A 15,633-nucleotide genomic window follows, 5' to 3' on the forward strand; every position below is an offset into this window, starting at 1 on the left:
GTGGACCGCCTAGTATCTGTGCGTCGAGCCAGTTAGTGGCTGGATGAGACACAGACATGGCTTGCTCATATTGATTTTCATGTTCACGAAGGTCATGGCCTTCTTGTTGCTCTCGGTGCTGCTCATGCACCGGACCCTCTCTCTTGAAATATGTTATCCGAGGTTGTTTTTTGGTTTTGCAAGTGTTTTGGGCTATTTGGCTTTTCTGTTTATGGGGTTCATGTAAAAAATGGCACTACTCCCCTGGTTAATAAATCCGATTGGAGTGACAATTTTTTAGTATTATATAATTTTAAGGTCAAGGCCAAGTTAGGCATCAAGTTAGTGAATGAGACTCTAAAGGATCCACCTCTACACAACAATTTGACTACGAAAGTCAATGAAGACAAACATACTCTACCCCTTTGAATTTGAACTTGTGACCTTTTAGGAAGAAACACGTCCTCTTAACCATTAGGACCATGCAAGCTGTATATTATTTAAAACAAAAAATGTTTTCCAATTTTGGGTTTTCACTATTTTTCTAAAGCATAGAACAAGTTGGAAAAATGTTTAGAAAATCAAATTTCTGCTGTTTAAGGCAACGGCAACTTTGCTGTAAATATAAAAGTGGAAACAATATCATCCATTGGCATATTTAAATTATCTTAATTAATCATCTTTAAAGCCCATTCAGACATCTTTGTTGTAAATGCAAAAGTTGAAGCAATAGCATCCATTTGCATATTTTCTGTCTCTTAATTAATCATCTATAAAGCCCATTCATTGGTTGTTTTACCCTCCTCTCTTTACTACTGAATATTCCATCACCATGTACAGAGAGTGCAATGGAAACAAACTTTTAAAAATAGCCTATCCATTTTCAGACTAACTGAACTTACTGCTTTTACGGGCAACCATTTTCCTTTGCTTTAGACACCTCTGCTACAATCTGAAGTATAGCAGCTTTCAACTTCAAATAGTCATCCAAAGTATTGTAAATTTGATGAGAGATTCTTGCATAAGCTTTGAAACTCGGTTCTATATTTGAATTGAAGTCTGTCTTCGGTGCCCTGTAATAAATTGGAACCTCTACAGAAAACTCCTTTCTTAGACGAGATCTTAACTCTAAGGCGTCCAGGTCTGATGAAACCTCCAAACTATTTGGTAAAGAAACCATCGCCATAGACGAGCATAATTCTGGAGATGTTCCCAAATCAGTTCCCCAGGCCTCAGCTAGCATTTCCCCCATAGCAACTACCTTCTCGTGGTTCTTCTGCCTGATAGCATCAATACCACCCTTGAATTTTTTAGTGAACTCTAAAGCAGAAGGCACACAAAGCTGCGCACTGTAGTCTCTAGTACCAACCCAACCAGACTCTGCTGGTAATCCATTTCCAAATTCATCAGAAACAATTGGGTGATGCATAATAGAATGAAATGTGCGTCGGCAATGAAGAAATGCAACAGAGGTAGGGCAGAAAAACCATTTGTGGAGGTTGCTGGTGTAGAAATCAGCGCCAATATCTTGCATATCAATATCTACATTCCCAATAGCATGAGCGCCATCTACAAAAACTTGATCTACCCCTTCATCTCTGCATATTCCAATCAGCTCTTTTACAGGGAGAAGAACAGAGGGCATCGAACTTACATGGTCTATGACTGCCAATCTGATTTTACCGCCATCTCGCTTGCCACGGTCCACTGCTGCCCTGAACTTCTCTATGATTTCTTCATTGGATCGCACCGGGAATGGCAACTCAACCTCAATGATCCACGCCCCAGCCCGGCCTGCATATGCCTGGATTGCCTTCTTCACGGCTCGATAGGCATAATGAAACATCAGTATGGCATCTCCCTTTTGAAAACTATTCTCCATGAATGCCCAAGCAACCTGTTGGAGCACAACTGCCACTGCAGTGGTGGCATTGTCCACAAGGGAAACTTCATCAACATGTGCAGCATTGATTAATTCGGCTACTGTCTTGCGAGATTGCAATAACCCCTCGTGGAAAGGCCCAGATACAAAACTATCAGGCTGCTGCAACCACAACCGTGCCCACTTGGCCTGTGAATCTAAAACCGAAGCAGGGCAGGTCCCAAAACTTCCATTATTTATCCGAGATACGCCCTGTTCATGGTGCCCAAATTCTCTCCTGATAAAATCCAGCTCGCCACCATGATCATCCTCCGCAATAATGGGTCCTTCTCTCTTTAATCCCTGTTTTTTATCATTCAAAGAATGGTTTCTGATCTCTTCATTTAATACCAATCCATCTACAGTCCTGGACGACATGTGATTCTCTGAGAGATCCTTATCAGACGTTTCACATGTACCAATTTTATTCTCTTCTTGACCCAGAAGCCCATCGGAACAAAAATACTCACACAGTAGTTCCTCTTTCTCCATTTCCAATGACGGGAAAACAAAAAAACAACAATCTTAGTTTAAGTCTTGGATTCTTCCCCTTTCCCTTACAAAAGTTTCGGAGCCAAGAAGGCGTTCCAGTGTCCTTGGTTACCTGTTTTTATTTTGGTTTTCCAGGTCCCATCTGAAGGCACAGGTAGAGATGGCATCATTCACGTAGCAGAAAAGAAAACAAGCAGGGAGAGCGATGGTTATCATTGACTCAAAATGTATAGCCGTAGTCTAAAAAATTATGCTGTTTCGCTGGCCTGTCCTATTTTGAAAAAAATAATTTGCTGTTTCGCTGGCCTCTCTTATTTTGAAAAAAATAATTTGGTAGAGATTTTTTAAAAAGTGAAAGTTGTCAAAATTCATAATTTTAGCGGTCCTAATAGAGTGTTTGATGGTGATGAATTTATTTCCACTCAAAAAAAATGATTTTCGATGGCACTGAATCCATTTCCACCATAAAAAAACATGATTTTAATGGAGTTTTTGATGGTGCTGAATCTATTTCCACTATTAAAAAAACAATGGTTTTTGATGGTACTGAGTCCATTTCCACCATAAAAAATATGATTGAAACACCGCATGTACAAGATTTTTTGATATTTTTTATCCGAATTCCAACTACTTTTGACAGCCAAATCAATTCCTCTAACACCTTCAATGACACAAAAAATATATACTTAAAAAACCAGACTAACTCAGTTTATATTTTTATAAGATGAACGTGGAGAACCCCGTCCCTTTACTTGTCTCGTCACTTAGTCATTTTTGTTTCTTATGAAGGCGGAATTTTATTTGTCATAAAACATAGTAGGATTTGGATTTTTCTCGATTGCAGCGTGGATTCGCTTAAAAATTATATAGTAAGAATTTTTTGGATTCACTTAAAAATTATTTAGTTCAAAAAATAATTTTCACTAATATCAATCAAAACAAAAAATAAAAATTAGATAACCATATAAATAAATAATTAAAAATAGTGGAGAGGCTCGTTGAGTGGAGGCTCATTCTACATAAGGGACATGTGTAAGTATGTCACGTTCTCAAAAAATAATAAAAATAATTTTGGCTAATGTCAACCAGAACAAAAACAAAAAAATTGGATAACCATATAAATAATTAATTGAAAATGGTGGAGAGGCTCATTCTACAATCCAGTATAAGGGACATGTATAAGTATGTGACATCCTCAAAAAATAATAAAAATAATTTTCAGTAATATCAACCAAAACAGAAAAACAAAAATTAAATAACCATATAAATAAACAATTAAAAATCTACGAGAGGCTCATTTTACAATCCAGTATTTCACTTTTATTCTACTTGGTTCTTTGATATTTCATTTTCACTCTTCAAGTAATAAATAAAATATTTCCATGTCTATCTTAAATAATATAATTTTATATAACTTAATAGAGATAAAGTATATATATATATATATATATATTTCTCTTATAAATATCTTATCTTAAATAAATTGTTTGAATATCCATATTAACTAATATATTTCAGTAGGAACTCTCTCTCTTACCTTAGTAAAATATTTCAACACTCAAAAAGAAAAAGTAATTAAAGATAAAATAATGTAGTTATTTGTTAATAAGAGGAAAATGTGTAACTCATTCAATTTTTAATATAAAATATTGATAATGATAAAATATTCAAAAATACAATATAAACAATGAAAAATTACCACTATAGATCTATCTTAATCACATATTCACCAAGCACTAGAAGGGATTAAATCTCTTGACGTGTAACTTTTTTTTTTCAAGTTTGAAATTTGATCTATATTGGTTTAACCAATTGAGAGCGTATTGTGATTAAAATAAATCTATATTGGTTTAACAGTGTATTGTTCACTTGAGAGAAAATCAAATTACTCTTCGAATCTTAATTTTTCTCATTAAGATATGCATTGACATGTAAAAGATGACTTGTTATTAATAAGTGTATTTTTTTCCAAACTTTGTAAATTAATTTTTCTTTTAATTTCAAATATCAATATTAATGGTTATTGTTTTATTATATTGGGGTGAAATAAGTTATTGTTTGATTCATTCTAGTGTAATTTGTTTGGATGTTCGCTTCACCTTTTTTGTATTATACCGTATTTTGTTTGGATGTTAGCTTCACCTTTTTTAAATTCTCTCTTGTTTTTGGAAATCCTCATCACTTGTTATTGATAGGTGTTTATTTATTAAAATTTTGTAAATTGATTTTTCTTTTAATTGTAAATGTTAATATTATGATTAAGAATAAATGATGTTGATAATATATATATATATATATATATATATATATATATATATATATATATATATTTTAATGTTAATTAATTAAATTTTCAATAATAGTTTCTTTATATTTGTAAATATATTTATATTTTCACATTTACTTAATATGAGTATAATTTTATTGTGTAATAAGAAGTGGAATCAAAGTCGTTTGTTGTACCTCCATTTTCTCAGCTAGACATTTCACTCTATGGAGCCTCACCATTACACATTTTGATTTAGGTTCAAATGGATTGTTGTAGGTTCAATCAAGGTTCTTTACATGTTGGGAGTGGAGTGGGGCTTATCCACATATATTAACCACATTTATTAATGTGGTCGTTTTAGATACAACTAAAAGTTATAAAGTGAAAAGGGTTGGAATATTTTATTTTTAAATGAAATGCAAAAGTTGAGAAATTATTATTCCACTTGAAATTTTACTAGATATTTGTTAATAAAAACACAAAAAGAAAAAAAAAATCATTTTTTGGCAAAAAAAAAAAAATATGGTAATAATGGGAAAGTATTTTTAAAAGTATTTTAGCTCTTCAATTACAAAAAAAATTGGAAGAAAAGACTAAAATAAAAAAAGGAACAACGCAAACATATAAAACACATTTATTAAATATGAGGAGAAATATCTCAATCAATGAATGCATAATGATAAACACATTTTTTTAAAGATGTTGATTTGAAATGTATTTAATGATCCCATATAATAAGAACTATTGAATTTTAATCTAGCATTGGAGAGATTGACACTATAAGTAAAAAATAAATGCATGTGAATGTTAAAATGTAATAAAAACAAAAAGAAAATACCAATTAGTAAATAATGACAAGGAAGAAACTAAGTCATCCTAAGGGAAAGTATAACCCTCAAATTTTAAAAGCATTGGATAAAGAGTATTGATTCTTGTAACATATTTAGAGCCTTATTCAAGAAAAAAACATATGGTGTAACTAGTGTAGACATTATGTATCCTTACACAATATCAATGTCCATTTCTATATTGTCCATGTTCCCTTTCTCTTCTATCAATTGATAAATGACAAAAACATCAATAAGTAGAACATCACAAGCAAAATGCCACCCTACATGTCATCTTTGGTTCAAAGCAAGCTTGAATCCCATATAAGTATCTAAAAAGGCTTCAACAGGAGCTTGCATCATATGCAGAAGGAAGTTAAATCCATGTGAACATCCAAATTACATTAGATTAAACTATTCTAGATCAAGGTGCAAGAAATCCACTTGTGGGTTACATTGTGTCAATTATGTTTGAAGGAGTAGTAAACAAATGTGACTAGTAACAAAACCATATTCCCTATAGGGAGGGTTTCATGGCTTTCATCACTATGTGCTGCACTTGCCTTGGAATGTAAGGTTCCATCATTATGTTGATAAAAAGGGCTTATTATAAGAATAGTGCATTGAGAAGAAGAGTTGTTGGTTGATGGTTAGAATTATAAATAATGAAATAAGAAAAAAAACTAATTGAAAGTAGAGAATGTGTGAGTATACATATTAGGTAGAGAGGTCGGTTAGCTATGAGAAATGAAGATTATTTTGTGGTGTTTCTTGTTTTAAGCCATGTTGTGTAGCATAATTTTAAATTAACTTTAAAATGAGTGTTAAAGGTTTGTTGTAGTTTTTGTGGCTAGTGACATAGTGAATATGCTCCATTGTTGGCTTAATTTGTAAATGAATTCCAATGTATTGAGGAAATCAAAGAAAACTACACCAAGCATGGGTATTTGTGGAAAACTAGTCTATGTTTATCCTAGAATATGACATAATAGCTTTTATTTTTTGGTATAATCATTGGTGGGGACATTGGCCTTGTGTCAACAACTTCCATTATTAGCTTCACTTCATCAACCATATTTGATCCCTATGGTTTGATGCCTCAAGCTCCTAAGCCAAAGTTCCCTTTCTCAATATTTTGTAAATTTGTTTTTGCCTCCTCAAACAACCATAATCACAATTGCATTGCAGGGCTTTCAGGGCTAGCTCGACATGGAGCCTCTGCTTGTCATAGTGCCTCTTGGTCATAGTACCCATGGTCACTTACAATTTTGCAAACATTTGTATGCCCACATCTATGTTATTGTTATGAATAATGGTGATGCTTAATAAAAGTAGTGGAGGACCTAGAACCATCCTTTGCTTAAACATAAATTTTGACAATTTCTTTCATTGAGCTTGTTCATATCATTATAGTCATCATAGAATAGTGTTATGGTTTACTAATTTAAGCCACAACAGTAGAAAAATTGCATCTTGTTAATCCTCAATTTTAACTCAATGTTATCACATAGTATGAAATGGTAAAAATTTAAAGTGAAATTACTTTCAAATCTTCTACACTTATTTGTAAATTCAAATAAACAAAAATTAACTTACTTGAACAAAAACACTGGTACATTAACAATAATTAAAATCTTTACACTTTTAATTTAAATAAAAAAATCATATATATAATTTCAAATAATAAAAAATAAGATTAAAACTAAAAATATAACTTAAAAAAAAAAAAAACCACGTGAAACCATAAAAATTCCACTAAAAAAACCCAACCCAAAACAAATATTATGTTCTCTAAACAAAAGTAAACTATTCCATTAAAGATCTTATGCTTAAAAAAAAAAAACCCTTATTAAAAAAAAAAAAAACAATATTAAACTCCTCTACTAAACAAAACTAAATCATCCAAACCGAAAGCAAGACCCCTTCTGTCACGCCCCTACACCTGCGGTAGTCTTTCAACCGCTTATAGCGAGGTGCGGCACTACCGAACACTTTCTTTTCACCAATACTTATGTTCGTGGACTACGCCTCATTCACTTTCTCTTACTTAGTTTGTGTTTCGCAACCAAGTATTATTATGCATAACCTTTATACTAATGAACACCCATACTCATTCATTATCAATAGCAATTATAAACGAAGAAGACAATTGCACAGTATAAAGGGAGGGGCAACTCCCTGCAATATGAGTATGCACGAATCAATATATTATATAATCTTCACTTTTACAATGTACAAGCTAAATCTTGGGAAACCCCAAATTTACACTTAGCCAAATTTTCACAACTTCGGCAAACTCGGTTGCCCAGCTCGTCGGCACCTCCGCACGGTCGCCGCACGACTCACCAACCCGTCGTTCACCTCGTCGCACGTCTTCGCCGGTTCGCTCTTCGTTTGGTCGCAAACGCCCAAACCGTGTATACCTGCCCACACGCAGTCCCACTTGCCAACCCTTGACAAATGCCCAAATCGTGTGAACAGCACGTAGTACCGCCTGCCCAACTCTACGACCTCCGGTTCCAACCTTCGTTCACCTTTGTGCACACTTGCACGATGGGCGGGCGCTCACCCGAGCCACCAAGACACCCACGCCAAGACTTAGCACAAACGGGCGCCACACGTTCACCGTGCACGCCTCACCCGACCACCGGGCGCACCTTCGCCCACACCTTCGTTCACAACAAGTCCAACGCTTCTTCATACACGACCGCCCAAGAACGGGCGCATAAGAATTGCGCCTTTCCTCCTTGCCTTATGCGCACTTAGACCTGCGCTCCTCTCACTTGTGCGAAGATGTCAAGGTCGAATGTGATGCCTTTGAACGCTCAACGCATCGCATATATATATGCATCGCAAATGTAGGTGGGCTGCCCAGCCGACCGCCCAACCTATGCTACGCACACCCCTTGAACGCCTTTGCAAAGTCGGCCTCACCCCTCCATCGTTGGTCGGCCAACCCCCATCGCAATGCACTCCAAACATGGGTATAAACACTCTATCGCATATTCATTATGTCGCAAGCCTTCATCGCAAGTCATCGTGTAGCCTGACTCACTGTTCTGCCCGCGCGCGCCCGGGTCGTGCAGCCCAACTCACCGTGCACGCCCGGGTGCCCGTGCCCAGGTCGCCCGCACACCCGAGGACCTTACATCCTCCTCCACCTGAAATCGTTGTCGTCCTCGACAACATATCATCCTGGTAGCCATCCACCAAGATCATCAATATCCATGATGTCAACTCCTCCACATACTGCAAACATCCCTGCAACATATGTAGAACCACCATCTCCATCATGTCTCGCCTCGGCAACCATCTGTCACCAAGGTATACACCTCATCGGTATGTCATACATGAGAGATCATCTCAATCCATGATCATCGACCACCCTGTCACAATCTCCACATGCTGCTCCCCATCATGGAAGGCTGGCCCCTCCATCCAAGCTACATGCCTACTGCAACATCTCGTGTCGACCTCATCATGTGTCGTCCTCATGTGAACTGCTGCCATGATACTCCAACAAATGCTAACACATCTCTGCACTCTACTAGTCCCCATGTTTGAACTAGTTGGGTAGCTAATCCAACCGTCACGCCCAAGCCATGAGAATGAACATCCTCATGCCACCATCAGTTGTTTCTCTGAACATCCTGTCACATCCTCAACTCGATCAAGAATCCATCTCCATATAAGTATAAGTCATGCTCAGGTCCATGAAGTAGTCCTCATCTCATCTGCAACATGCTGCCCATGATGTTTGGTGTCAATATTCTACATGAAATCAGCCACATCTATCCCAACATCATCATCCATATGTGTATCTCCTCCATATGAAGAGACCATCTCATTAATCTCCAATTCTCAGTGTGCCACATCCAGGTCCATGAAGCAACCTCCATCATATCTGCAATATGTCATCCCTAAAGTCTGCCATAGAAACAAGTATACACTTGTATCATCTATCCATGTGCTGCCCATGATCATAGATCAATCAGCTCCCATGTCAAAGTAGTTGAGTCTTGGCTCAACCTATGCCCAAGTGTTGCCACCAAGGCATCATCATCATTGTAACTCCATCACTCCAAAGTGTCTCATATCGATCTTCCACATCAAGTTACTCTTTCAAGCCATTCCCATACATGTACTTGAAAGTATGCACCCCATCCTGCATCAAAGTCTCTGACCTCAGCTCCTCAATGCATAAGATCCTCTAAGTCCACCATATATGAAGTCCCCAAAAGTCACAACCTCATGTCATCATGAGCTCCATGAGTCATCTCCAACCAACATCTCAACAAGCATACAAGTCTCAGCCCAAAGGTCTCTGCAAGATGCCTCAGCTCTCCATGTAGTAGGAATGCTCCATAGTCTACTCACAACTCCATCCAAGTCCATGGCCTTGTTGTACAAGAGTGCACAACCTCTCCATTGGCTCATAAGTAATAAGTCTCCATGTCACACCAGCAAATCCACCTGCACAACATCCCTGCCTTGGCACTCCTCATTGGATGCCCATAAGTGACACCTCTCTAAGTGCTCCTGCATCATGTCCCTGCATAAGATTGCCATGCTCCATGTCTCCAACCTGATGTCCATGACTAAGTTTCCCATGTAGTCCAACCAAGTAGACTCATCACAACAATTGGTCATCCTCATCCAAGTCTGCAATCTTCGGTTTAGTGAACTCGGTCACCCAATCATATCATCATCATCACGAGTCCCTTCCATCATAGCTTCCCCCCACTAAAGGTTTCACCAAGACTTGCTCTTGGTCTCGGCTATGAGAAGTCCACCCAAGCATCATCATACCCAAGTGTGTGCCCTTCAATCTGTCCATGAGTCATGCCGGGCACTTAGCCAATTCCCCATGTGGCTAAAGCATGACCCAACCCTTCACAATGATCATCATGTTCCTCCCTTGTCACGGGCCTTTGTACCTTCTACTATAAGGTCACAAACAACCCCAACAAGTCCTGCAACAATCAACAATCCTTGCTTCTTCATACAAGGTCTCATCATAGACATCCGTGGTAAGATGCTCCCTAGCATCAGCAAACTGTCTTTGCCCTTCCCTGCATACGGTCCATCTACCAAATGCTCAAGTGAAACACAAGTATCAATACTACTTACATCATCATTATGAGGCTCCTCCATGTGAGTCTCCTCATCCATCCATGTCTGCAAACTGCACGATCCTGGTTCAACTTGATCAATCTCAAGTTTATCCTCCATCGTTGTCACATCTGCAACATCTTCAATCATCACGGCTTCCTCTTCATGGTTAGCACAATTTGCAACTTCATCCTGCTCCATTGTCCAACCAAGTTGAAGAAGTTCGTCTTCAACATTCTTTTCCAAGACTTCAAGTTCCTCTCGAATCCGAGGATTCTCTTCTTTCAACCTCTTCAACCTGTATAAAGGTAAGCAAGAGCTTCTGTTCGCATCCTTCCAAACCTGCCATGTCTTATCGTTCAGCTTGGCCCAAGCATAAAGCTTCACCTCTGCTAAACCTGTTTCACCATTCACAGCTTCACCAAGTTCCCTGCAACCATGAAGCGGCCCTTGTTCCACTTGTATGTGAAACTAGCTTCCTTCACCTGCAAGTACCTGCCTCCATTGTCATCAGCTGTTAAGCTTCCAAGTGTACCCACACCTGCACTTCGTTACGAGCAACCTTGCTCTAACACCAGCTTCGACCGAGCTCTGATACCAACTGTCACGATAGTGCAGTGGGATCAACACTTCATCGTCAACCCGATCATCTTCCTGATCATCAGCTCTGATACCAACTGTCACGCCCCTACACTTGCGATAGTCCTTCAACCGCTTATAGCGAGGTGCGGCACCACCGAACACTTTCTTTTCACCAATACTTATGTTCGTGGACTACGCCTAATTCACTTTCTCTTACTTAGTTTGTGTTTCGCAACCAAGTATTATTATGCATAACCTTTATACTAATGAACACCCATACTCATTCATTATCAATAGCAATTATAAACGAAGAAGACAATTGCACAGTATAAAGGGAGGGGCAACTCCCTGCAATATGAGTCTGCCCGAATCAATATATTATATAATCTTCACTTTTACAATGTACAAGCTAAATCTTGGGAAACCCCAAATTTACACTTAGCCAAATTTTCACAACTTCGGCAAACTCGGTTGCCCAGCTCGTCGGCACCTCCACACGGTCGCCGCACGACTCACCAACCCGTCGTTCACCTCGTCGCACGTCTTCGCCGGTTCGCTCTTCGTTTGGTCGCAAACGCCCAAACCGTGTATACCTGCCCACACGTAGTCCCACTTGCCAACCCTTGACAAATGCCCAAATCGTGTGAACATCATGTAGTACCGCCTGCCCAACTCTACAACCTCCGGTTCCAACCTTCGTTCACCTTTGTGCACACTTGCACGATGGGCGGGCGCTCACCCGAGCCACCAAGACACCCACGCCAAGACTTCGCACAAACGGGCGCCACACGTTCACCGTGCACGCCTCACCCGACCACCAGGCGCACCTTCGCCCGCACCTTCGTTCACAACAAGTCCAACGCTTCTTCGTGCACGACCGCCCAAGAACGGGCGCATAAGAACTGCGCCTTTCCTCCTTGCCTTATGCGCACTTAGACCTGCGCTCCTCTCACTTGTGCGAAGATGTCAAGGTCGAATGTGATGCCTTTGAACGCTCAACGCATCGCATATATATATATATATATATATATATATATATGCATCGCAAATGTAGGTGGGCTGCCCAGCCGACCGCCCAACCTATGCTACGCACACCCCTTGAACGCCTTTGCAAAGTCGGCCTCACCCCTCCATCGTTGGTCGGCCAACCCCCATCGCAATGCGCTCCAAACATGGGTATAAACACTCCATCGCATATTCATTATGTCGCAAGCCTTCGTCGCAAGTCATCGTGTAGCCTGACTCGCTGTTCTGCCCGCGCGCGCCCGGGTCGTGCAACGCAACTCGCCGTGCACGCCCGCGCGCCCGTGCCCGGTTCGCCCGCGCACTCGAAGACCGTACACCTTCCTACTAAAGAAACCGTAGTGAAAATAAAAATAAAACTGAAGTTGTAAAATAACCATCTAAGTATCAAAATATTGTCGGGCCCTTCTTCTTTTTTTTTTTTTAAAATTCGGACATGCTAAACATAATAATGGCAATAAAAAATTTCACCGTAAATGGATTGGAATAACACCTTAATTTGAGAACGTAAAAGCTCTTCTCACCAGTGTCATTCTTTTATTTTTGTTTTAAATGGAAAACACGTGACAACTCTGACATTTAATTTCGATAACAAATGTACTACTAAGGTAAATAACTTATTATTTTTTCAAGTTCCAATCATGGACACTGTCACGAGATTCCCATAGTGCACTCCACAAGGCCCTTATTATTTTTTCAAGTTCCAATCATGGACACTGTCACGAGATTCCCATAGTGCACTCCACAAGGCCGTAGCCTAATGAGGATCGTTGATTTTTTTGGGTCTGCAAATGAAAACTTTGTCATGATTTTAATAAAATTTGGTGGAATTTTTACAAATCTGGATTATAATTAGTTAGCGTTGAAATTTAATTTTTTTTGATGATATTAAATTTATTATTATTGAGTTGAGATTCTATTGCCCAGTGTAATGGCTAATCTTGTCTTGTTATCAAAGTTGAAATTTTGTTATGTTTTTCAAAGAGGCTTATTCTACAGTCCAATGTAAAGTGTAACTCTATTCACCAGATATCAAAGTTGAAATTTTACTCATGTTTGCCAAAATAAAAATCTAAAAAAAAAAAAAACCTATACAAAACATTTAAATTGAAATTTTGTTATGTTTTTCAAAGAGGCTGATTCTACAGTCCAATGTAAAGTGTAACTCTATTCACCAGATATCAAAGTTGAAATTTTACTCATGTTTGCCAAAATAAAAATCTAAAAAAAAAAACCTATACAAAACATTTAAATAATATGACTCATAAAAAAATTACACATTGAAAAATTAGATCTTTCCGTATCTTTCATACTAGAAGAGATGAAGGAGATGCAAGACAAAGGAAGTTGGAAGACCGTAGAGAAAAGAAAGAAAGCTACAACACCAATCTCGCCAAAAAAGACGAGGAGCCAGACAAGTAAAAATTAAGAAAATTGTAGGTCCGATAGACCAATTTGGTCTCAGTGGACGTTAACTATCATCATCATCATCATCACTAAATTCTTATTTAAGATGAATTTGATGATAATAAAACAAAATTAAATCTTCCTGCTATCAAATTCTTTGAAAATAAAAATAAAAATTTGCGAAGCCAAATCAACACCTCGGTAGACCACGCCCCGGTAGACCACGCCCGGAGAAGAGTGACGTGGGTTGTTAATATTTTAAATTTTTAGTCTTTGCAACCGAAGCATTGGAACAAAATATGATTTTTTTTTATCTTACAGGAGGAGGTGGCGAGATCGAATCACGAGCGAAACACTGTACCAAATTTTGTCCATTCACAGCACATCACATTCACATCTTTACACACAGAAGAACATCAGACGCCTTGTAATGGTATTAATTAATTTTTGGAACAATGATTCATATGAAGGGCGGGCGACTTTCGCTTCTACTTTTCTTTTAAAAATTACAAGACTTCACAACATATAGAAGGATCCGGTCGAACCTCTAATGGATTAGTCGCATTCTGCATAGAATTAACTACAGTGGCGTCCATGGCAATACTGGTGGCGACATCCAGTGTATTCAGTCATCTCCACGCAGGACGCACCAGGGCGGGCTTAACGAGTGTACTCCGATTTATCCCACATTGCTATCCAAAAGAAAAATGCACGCGACAAGTGGAAAGTTTACGCCTCATATTGAAGAAGCCGCAAACTGTCGGATGGGGCCGTCTGGTTTTCAGGACTTGTCAGGATTCGATCGGGGATCGACGCCGGAACTGACACATTCGAGGTATGACCTGCAGTATTGGAATGAACGTCGAACGGATTCAACGCTTCCGGGTTAGCTAAAAGATGGCGTCCAGAGATTTGTGGCGTTTGATATACATTATTAAATGCTCCATTTTTCAGAAATATTGTTTTTTTTCTAACAAAATATACTGTTTAACATCAATTCAGGTTATGTCTTTTTATGTGATTTTGATGGTTTAGATATTTTTAGGTCGTGACTCTTATGAGTTAGTAGTGTAGTCATCTTAGGACTCACATAAACTAACAAACAATAAATTTTAATGGTGGTGTAGTTTTTTCTTTTATTTCTCTCTTCATTTTGACATCAACATAGATCACCATATTCATTAAGAATATTATATTTGCTAGTTTTTGTTTCTCTTTTTAGACGGTGGGAAAACCTATCAAAACTTAGTTGTGAAACCAATAGTGTGGACATCCATTAATGATTGCTATATGCTAATGCAGGCTGATTTGTCACTATTATTCAAGGAAAACCACACCACCTAGGCTGACGTGTCATTATTATTCAAGGAAAACCACGCCACCTAGAATTACCTACTAATGGTTCATAAGGGGGCAAACTTTCACTTCTATGAGATGCCTCTAGGTCTTGGGCCATTAACTTGTTTCCTTATGTTTAAGGAAGACTAGCGAAGCAAAGTAGTTTTTATTTGACATTAAAGACTACTTTATTTTTAAATGTTTTTTTATGAGACATGGTTAACTTTTGAGGAGTCATTAAAAATACCTATTTTTCTTCATTTGTAAGATGTTCAACTTTTGCCATCATATTTTCATAAGTCTTCTAGTGAGGTACGTCATATGTTGATGAATCCTTTCCACTGACTTGACTTCAAATCTTATGGAAAGACATCTTTGGCCCATTGTGATAAGGCTCAAGGAATAGGCTCACCCAACCTCGTGGAGTCTTAGCTCTTGCTAAGTCATAAATTCCTAGTATATCTAATTTACTAGCTATTAAATATACTCGAGTGTTATGGTGGTAGCCACTAAATTTAATTTTAGACTCGCCAAAATTACTTAAACAAATTATTCCCAAACTTTGGTCAATAGGTTTACTATCTTAATGTTGGCTTATAGGTAGGCCACCACGTGCTTGCAAGAGAAACCACTGAGTACCATGAAACTTAGTCACTAGTGAAGGATGTCTTAATGTTTGCCAA

At 38.2% G+C, this 15,633-nt stretch overlaps 1 pseudogene; it reads right to left on the reverse strand.

Moving 5' to 3' along the window:
* Window positions 1-673: 673 nt before the first annotated feature.
* LOC149171163 (putative L-cysteine desulfhydrase 1 pseudogene) lies at window positions 674-2,557 on the reverse strand (annotated as a pseudogene).
* Window positions 2,558-15,633: the final 13,076 nt, after the last annotated feature.

This window comes from Pinus tabuliformis, chromosome 4_2 (genome assembly GCF_031772625.1).
Source record: "Pinus tabuliformis cultivar Carrire ecotype Pingquan chromosome 4_2, CPIR1, whole genome shotgun sequence".
Lineage (NCBI taxonomy): Eukaryota > Viridiplantae > Streptophyta > Pinopsida > Pinales > Pinaceae > Pinus > Pinus tabuliformis.